The following is a 9,234-nucleotide window of genomic DNA, read 5'->3' as shown; positions in this document are numbered from 1 at the left end:
TGGAGACAAGCTTCTTACCTGGGAACAGGAGCCCAAGGGACAGGTTCTCTGCCAGAGAGTTTTTGCTCATTAGTGTACATGGTGACATTTTGATTCAAGAGATTAATCTTAAATCACGTGCAGCAGTGTCCCTGTGACATCTTTGGATGGAAATACTGTGCCATCCTATAACCCTTCTGTCAGCCTGCTCTACTGTTCAAAAGAATAAAATTGCTTCTTTTATTTAGTTATGCCCCCTACATATTCCTCACATGTCTTCACAACTATTTCTTATTTTACTGACAAAATGCTATTGTCAGCATTGTGCTGTAATTGCAGAGTACATTGTGATCTTAGGCACGGGCCTTGCAAGCTGCTCTGCCTGGGTGGGCTCCAAAACCCACACAGGGCCAGCTTGACTTTGGTGGGGGTAGTCTTGTCTGATGAGCTCAGTTTTCATTTCTATTTTTCTATTTTTGTAGCTCTCATGGTTGGAATAGGGAAATTAAGGGTAGTCTCATGGATCATAAAGCAAAGGATGAACAAGAAAAACATACAGGGTTGATTCTATTTATTTTGTTATCTTAAAAACATTTGGTCAATGGGGTGATTTTTCAGGGGGCTCAGTCTGAGTGCAGAGGAGTGGAAAACGGTGTCTTCTGCCCTGACACATATCAGTGGCTTTACTAAATGTGTTCTGCCACACTTTATTGTTGTGTGAGGCAGAAAAAAAGTCTTGAATTTCATGTTTGACCATCCCTGTGTATTTCTCACATAAGCCAGACTGAGGGGAAAGCTGGCCTGTGTCCTGATGGAAGGGCTCCCTGTGTTCAGCACCCAGTGCTGGTAGGAGAAAGTGCTGCACATTTCCATCAGTGTGTGTGAGAACAGGATTGCTTGCTGTCTATAAATAAAAGTGAGATGATATTGCTGTTGGGGTTTTCTTCTGAAGGGAGCAAAGTTTAAGGCAGCCTGCCAAGGTTACTCCTTGCTTTTCTGAAACCAAAACTGAGGCCACTTTTTCTCTCCAGATAATGTCATTGGATTGGGAAAATGCTTCATCCTCTCTTGGCGTGCTCTGGCTCCTACTGCAAACACTGAAGACAGGAGTTTGCATTTTCCTTATAGCCTTTCTACAGCCAGCCCTGCAAATTCAGCCATGCCTTAGAGACATTGGGCTGAGGGAAACACTGACAACCAGGCTTGAGGTGTCTGTGTTTCTGTGTGTTACTGAACATGCTCTTGTATACTGGAGTCAGTCTGAATTTCTCTTTTGTTTTCTCTCTTCTCTTCTCTTCTCTTCTCTTCTCTTCTCTTCTCTTCTCTTCTCTTCTCTTCTCTTCTCTTCTCTTCTTTCTCCTTCCTTCCTTCCTTCCTTCCTTCCTTCCTTCCTTCCTTCCTTCCTTCCTTCCTTCCTTCCTTCCTTCCTTCCTTCCTTCCTTCCTTCCTTCCTTCCTTCCTTCCTTCCTTCCTTCCTTCCTTCCTTCCTTCCTTCCTTCCTTCCTTCCTTCCTTCCTTCCTTCCTTCCTTCCTTCCTTCCTTCCTTCCTTCCTTCCTTCCTTCCTTCCTTCCTTCCTTCCTTCCTTCCTTCCTTCCTTCCTTCCTTCCTTCCTTCCTTCCTTCCTTCCTTCCTTCCTTCCTTCCTTCCTTCCTTCCTTCCTTCCTTCCTTCCTTCCTTCCTTCCTTCCTTCCTTCCTTCCTTCCTTCCTTCCTTCCTTCCTTCCTTCCTTCCTTCCTTCCTTCCTTCCTTCCTTCCTTCCTTCCTTCCTTCCTTCCTTCCTTCCTTCCTTCCTTCCTTCCTTCCTTCCTTCCTTCCTTCCTTCCTTCCTTCCTTCCTTCCTTCCTTCCTTCCTTCCTTCCTTCCTTCCTTCCTTCCTTCCTTCCTTCCTTCCTTCCTTCCTTCTTCCCCTCTCAAAAACACTTGCTATACACTTTCATCTTCTCTAAGCAGTTGCCCAATTCTAGAGATTTTGCACAGAATAGAATTTCTTCTGCCTGCTAATGATGTAGGGGGAAGTTCCCAAGATTTTTCTTCCCCTTTTTTGAAAAAAAAAAAAAAAAATAAAAGAGAGAGACCAAACAACAGCATTTTCTCCTGTCTCTGGGTTTCTTCCATGGCCCATGTTTTTCCTCCTAATTCTGTACTCCTGTGCACTCTCTCCTGCTTTTTCCTATCTCATTCTTATGACTTCTCTTCTTCATCATCTTCCTTTCTTGGATTCTGGACTAACTCCTGCAGCATAAACTTCCTCAGATGTTTGACTCCATTATTGGGATTTCATAAGGGCTATTTTAAAGGAAAATCTATATCTGATCTTTACAGAGTTGCAGCCTCATTCTGTAGAGGCCTGATCCACTCCTTGCAAAGACAACCTTGACTTCAGAGGGGTAAGATCAAGAACATTTTGACTGTGATTGGTAATGAGCACTCAGTATACTCAGGCCTTCCCAGATATACTCAGGGCAGGGCAGAATCAGGTCTTTATCTCACTGCATGAAAAGTTATGGTGCTGCCAAATGTCACAGCTGGGTCATGTGTAAGCTTGGGCTTTGACACCACACTTCACTGCCTGCAAGGGTTCCTTGCCTGGCTGAGACTATTTGATTTTGGAGCTCAGTTATCACAGATCTGCAAAACTGCTGAGGTCGAAGGGGTCCCTGGAGATGATTGGTCCAACCCCACTGCTCAGACAAAGCCACCTAAACCTACACCACGTCCAGATGCCTTTAGACTATTTCCAGGGATGGAGACTCCATTACCTCCCTTAGCCACCTGTGCCAGTGCAAATCAGCTAGGGTGGAAAATTCTTTTGGAATTCCAAGTTCAAAATACCTAAAGGACACATTTTTATTATATTCTTTAAAAACTCCCAAATCTATTTCTTTCATTTATTTTAAAACTAATGACAGTGATTGTTCCTATCTAGGGGTACATGCACAGATTCGAGATTCTCAGCTTTTTCATTATTCTCAGTGCTGCTCACAGGTCATCAAACAGAGAAGTCCTTGCAGTATCAGGTCCTAACAAAGTACATTGTGGAAGATCCCCATACAGATATTGTCATCCTGTAGATGTTGTATTGTTGTCATCATGCAGAAGAGGAACATCACATTTACATGTGTCACATGTTTTGGCAAACAACTGCCAGAGACTGTGTGTTGTGCTGTGTGGGCCTTTGGCTGGAACCAGCAGAGAATTCATTTATTTTGGTAAATATTCAGTGTTATTTATTGAGGTTTGACCTCAAAATCATTCATATTTGGATAGAAAATGGTGGAAAAGTAGCACTCAGCTATCCTTAATGTGACGGTAAAGCAGAGAGATTTGACCCCTAGTGCTGACTGTTTATGTTGCAGTACAGGACCATTCAGGGTGTTCAGCACACTGGAGCATTAAGTCCTAGATGCAATAAAATTAAAACTGAAGCTAGAAAGTAAAAGTAAATATGAAAACAGAATTGCCTAATTCTGGCAATAGTTCAAAAGAAGGATCTAGTGCTAGAATCTGCTGAGTACTTCACATTATTACCTATTTAAGTATATATGAAAAGAAAGATAAACATTAAAAATATAGAATAGAAAAATATGGGGTTTTTTTCTCCAATTGCAAGTTTTCATATCTTTAAGGTCTTACAGGACATTGAATATTCAGTCAGCTCAGAATAAGTTTATGAAGAGCTGTCTAGGGACACTGTTGTTTGCAAATTCCAACCCTCCATCTTCATATGTAAATCTATGGTGTTCCCTGTTTCACAACCTAGAGAATATTCTTCAAGTAATTTTTGATCTTTGTCTTTATTTTCTTCAGTTAATGACATTAATATGCTCTCCTCATGTTAGGAACTTTTTTTTATAAACCCAAAAGTTTACGTTTACTATGTAGGCAAAAAAATCCTACTTTCTGTAGAAAAAAATTCCTTTTCCTGCCTTGAATTTTTGTTTTCACTGTATTCATTTTAAATGCAGTATATTTTAATGCATACTCATGACAACTAACAAAACGGAGGACCTTATTCTTCTTCCATTGAATCCACTGGCAAATCATCTCCAAATGCCAGTACAACTAGGATGGATAGACTTTACAGTATGGGTGGGGAAGAAAAAAAAAAAAACAACAAGTTCTTGACAAATGTCAAACTCTGGAAAACAAGTCTGAAAATAATTTGGCAGAACAGGAAGCTGCTTTACAATTTTCCTGAAGGAATGTTTGCAACTAACGATTCACCAGTTCATCACAGTATCTCTAGTGCTCATGAAATCCCCTTTCCCACACCAGCCTGGGGAGTTGCATAAGGCACTTTTGGCAAAAGGGTTTTCTTTGGGTTTTAATTGCGCATGTGCAGCTCAGCACTCCAGGTGGGCAGCAATTCTGAAGAGGAAACACAGCATTTTCTGTGATATGTAAAAAGCAACACAGCTCACCTTTTCTCTTCTCTGCAGCCAAGTGCCGCCGTCTGTCCCGATACCAAGATGACAGGAAAGCTTTATCTGGAAAAGGTCCCTCTGTTTGGCTCCTTTTTAACTCTCCCCTTTTTAAGGGCTGGTGTTTCCAAGAACAGAGTTGAAAGGCTGAGACAGATTTTCATTTTTAATAACTGAGCTTCAGGTTCCCTGGGAAAAAAATGTTCTCCACTGGAGACAAGAAGGTCCTGTGTCACCCAAATTCTTTACTTATTAAAGAGATAGATGAGATCCTCTTACAAAACTACAGTAAAGTATCTCCTTAAATCTGGAGAGGTGCTTGCTATTTCTTTTTTGCAATCTTCTTTTCATTTTTGTGGCTAACCCATCAAAGTCCAGCAAGTCATCCACTGCTGGGACAGACAGGGGAGGAAGAGCTACAGAGGGCAGAGAAATGGTGAGGAGATGCCTGCATCCTAGCGCTGCAAAAAGCACAATACTGCAGTGGGATCCACTCACGTGCTTTGTGCTTCAGGTTCTACAGGTGTACAGTAGTAGATGGACAATTCTGTGGGGGAAAACATGCTGAGTTCCTTCAAAAGGTGCCAGCAGGTGGCAAGTAGTACTTTTGTCCATTCTGTTAAAGGGAGGTTGTCTTCCTTCAAACTCCCATCCTCCCTCCCTGCCTGCTGCTGAGGGTTTGCAGCAGCAGAGCAGATTGACACATGTGGAAAACTCATAATAGAACATGAAACTCTCTGGACCAGTTTTCATTACTTGCTTCCAATTATTTGAATGATCTATTTTTGAAAGAGGAGAGGAGAGGAGAGGAGAGGAGAGGAGAGGAGAGGAGAGGAGAGGAGAGGAGAGGAGAGGAGAGGAGAGGAGAGGAGAGGAGAGGAGAGGAGAGGAGAGGAGAGGAGAGGAGAGGAGAGGAGAGGAGAGGAGAGGAGAGGAGAGGAGAGGAGAGGAGAGGAGAGGAGAGGAGAGGAGAGGAGAGGAGAGGAGAGGAGAGAAAGAAACGAGAAAAAAGAAGAAAAGAAAAAGAGAAAAGGGAAGAGAAAAGAAAAAAAAGAAAAGAAAAGAAAAGAAAAGAAAAGAAAAGAAAAGAAAAGAAAAGAAAAGAAAAGAAAAGAAAAGAAAAGAAAAGAAAAGAAAAGAAAAGAAAAGAAAAGAAAAGAAAAGAAGAAAAGAAAAATTTTGGGAGGTGCTCAGTGAAAATGGAGCAGTCTGTAACAAAAAAAAAAAAAATCCCCAAAAAACAGTGAAGCACAAGATTTGTCTGCTCCTAAAAGGGAGACTCAATCATAATGTATTTTAAAAATTCCATGGAAAAAACAGTCTGCAATTGAACAAATAGCACAGTGGTTCAATAGGACAACTGCTTTACTGAAAAGTCCCAAACCCTGAATGGTCAGCTTTTCAAATGTTCATCTGACCTTGGGTGCAGAAGTCCCACCTGAGCATTGCCTCAGATTTTAAAATCTTGGCCAGAACTTCTGATTAGAAGCAAACTGAGGGGGAAAACAAGTGGGGAACAAAAGTGGGGAGGTTGAAAGGCAATCAGGCAGCTGTGCAGAAGCTCGAGGCAATGGAAGCTCTCCTGAGCATTTCACACAGAGAGCAGGCTCACTGTGGCTTCAGAGGAACGGCAGGAGGAGAGGGTGGAGAAGTGGGGAGAAGCCAGGGTGAGCAGAGGCAGGCAGTGGCTGAGAGGCGCGGATCCCACCTTTCAGCGGCTGCAAGGCAAGGGGCAGGGGGAAGCTGTGAGCAGATGGGCAGGCAGTGCCCTGCCTCTCTGCATTTGTGACTCTCCGTTGGTTTGCTCACTCCCTGGGGAAGTGGGTTTGTTCACACCCTGCCCTCCCCTCTGGTGCTGCACAGCCCCTCTTCTGACCTAAGTCATCACTCCCCTTCTAGGGGGACTAGCCAGAGGGACTGTTTCTGGTTAAATCGACCTTCATATTCTTTTTCCTCTTTCTTTTGTTAAAGTTTTCTGCTACTTTTTCACCTCTCTGCTTATTTGCTGATGTTGCCTCCCCTCTTGTCTTTTCTTCCTCTCATCTGCTTCGCTGCTCTGCCAGTCTCTTTGCTTTCTACCACCACCTGGTCTCATTTTTCATTTGTCTCTCTCTTGCTGTCTCCTGCCCAGGAAGGGGACCAGCGACTGGCCCCCAGCATGGCCACTAGCTGTAGTTTCTAGCTTTGGTGCTTTTTATTGACGGAGTGTGTTACAAATAGTATTGTTACGGTAACTGAGAGGCTGGCAAGCCAGTGCCTGACCTACTTTGTTGACAGCAAAGCCGAGATAGCTGCCTCATCTGCCTGCCGTATGATTTGTGGTACCAGTCCGAGATGCCATCTGGCTTTCCAAAATCCAGGGGCAGGTTTGACGATTGTGTGATTTCTGAGTTTTCCTTGAACGCCTGTTCTTCCAGCATCTCCCAGGCTGATGTGTCTGTGCCCCCTGGCAGCTCAGCGCAGCACTGACAGGAGTCACCTTTACCCAAGGCTGAGGCAAAGCGAGGTCCAAAAGCAGGCAGCGCTGGAATCTTCCCGCCTTCCCTCACAGGCAACAACACCTTTTCAGAGCCGGCTTGCTGGCCCGCAGGTCCGAACTGCTGAGTCACTCTATTGTGTTTTGGGCTTTTTGTAAAGCACAGCGCTATTTTCCAGGGGAAATCACAATGGAGGGATATGGCAGCTCCCGCGCAGGGCCCCCCCGGGACCGCGGGGTCCCCGCAGAGCCGCGCTGGCCTTTGTGTGGGCAGGGCCCGAGGAAGCCCGCACGGCCCCACGGCTGAAGAATGCACAGCCTGCTTCAGTATTTCCTTTCAATTCACTGCGGCCACTCTGGGAAGGGGTGGGTTACAAACCAGGAGAAAGGTTACATCTCATGCCTTTTTGTGTATGGCTGTGCTGCGACAGCAACTTTGTACAGGCTCTCTGCTATAGCTGCGTGCTAGGTGATTCTCTCAGAGCTCCCTTTCCCCATCCCCAAACTTCTACTGAAATCAGCAGATTTCTGTATGCAAACTTCAGTCCTTAGTAATTTATTGTGGTTTACAGCAGATAACACTTTGGAAGTTTTTCTGAAGAGCTAGCTACAAGTAAATTCAATTCTTAAGTGAAAGCAAAATTAGATCTGGCATGAGCCAAAGGCAGAACAAAGGAATGAAAGATGGCTCAAAAGGAATCTACAGGCAATCCTAGGCAAATCACCTTGCCTGGACTCAGGACTCAAACTCTCGATTGCTAAAATAAAGATTCTGTTTTAAGCATTACCCTTATAGCTCTTCAAGAACTTAAGAGAAAACATATTAAAGATATGAAAATGGTTATTGTGTGTTATAGGACAGGGAATTTTATTAATTTAAAGTCAAGCTGCAAATTACATCTGTGTTTATCCCAATTTTGTGCTCACGTAACACTACTAAATTTCTGAAATCTAATATTAAGTTATGCTTACTGAAGAGCAGAGGTAATAGGTTTAGGTTTTATCAGTAAATCCCATGGCAGAATAATGTCTTTGGTGTCATTTTATCCGTTTCACAAAATACTGGCTCTCCTCAACCTGTAAAGTCTTAATACAACCAGAAGTGTTACCTAAATTCCAGCAGCATGTGAGTTTCTAAGTTAAATAATTAATGGCACCTTGTTGCACACCACCTCTACAATCTGATTTTCTCTTCAAGTCGAGTGTTTCTACTGGATGTTCCACATTTAGGAGAATCCTACAAATGTTTCTGCATGTATTTAGTGTATCAAAATGCAAAAAAAAAAAGCATGATCCAGGAATTTTGATCCACTTTCATAGTGAATTTGTACTAGTATGAAATCTTACAAGAGATAAATTTAAAGCCCTGTATTGACTATTCATGAAAAGCACATAACTGGAAGTTAGATAACTACTAGATAAGGCAGATAACTGTTCTTTTTTGAGCACTTACTGAAGAAGGCTAAGTGATCTACTAGAATTAAAATATGATTTTTGACATCAAGCACACCTACCTATGCCTCAAACAGAATTCTCCTCAGCATGGAAAAGAGGGAATTTGAGCAAAAAGATTCCACTGAAAATTTTTAACTAAAACTCACTTGCAATTATTGTCAGATGACACTGTATACAAAGGGAAAAGGCTAATTTTCTTTGCATCCATTTGTTATGTTGAAAGTCTCTGCTGTTTAGCTCTGAGAGGATTGAGGGAAGGCTGCCACCAGCCAGCATGTCTGATGAGCAAGTGCCCTTCAGCACTTGGATCAGGGGGCTTGGAAGAGCCCTGTGGGAAGCTAAAGAAGCAGACACCCCAGTTTGTGGGTTGGAGGTGGATTGGCGTGTGCCTGGCAGAAGTCTCCTAACTACGAGGAAATGCTTACACGAGGGATAAACAAGATTTGTAAAAACAAACATAGCTACAGGCAGGCACCTTAAGCCAAATTCATTCCTCGTAAGCCTCGCCTGGCTTACACTGCAGGGGTGAGGTTGGCTCAGTGTGTGACCTTATCTAAGGCTGGAGCCGTGACATCTAATATGTACAGATATTAACACTGTAGGTACTTGGAGCCCTTCATTCTAAATGGATTGACAGATAATTCAGTCTGGCACAGAGAAGTCAGGGTACCCTGGATTTGTGCACACGTGTACGTGCCGTGTGGCACAACCTATGCTCTCCGTGAGTGCCTAAATATAGAAAGTCAATCTATGCGGCGGGGCCGTGGGGGCAGGGGAGGCTTTGGCCCTGATCCATTACACCTGGCCTTTCTCGCACACCATGAAAATTTCATGTTGTTTTCCTCCAGTGTCTCCCGCGGTCTTTGTTCCTCTCAGGCCAGTGCTGACCAGCGTCCTCAGAG

Source organism: Ammospiza nelsoni, chromosome 6 (genome assembly GCF_027579445.1).
Source record: "Ammospiza nelsoni isolate bAmmNel1 chromosome 6, bAmmNel1.pri, whole genome shotgun sequence".
Taxonomy (NCBI): Eukaryota; Metazoa; Chordata; class Aves; order Passeriformes; family Passerellidae; genus Ammospiza; species Ammospiza nelsoni.
Note: the sequence above shows the minus strand (reverse complement) of the source record.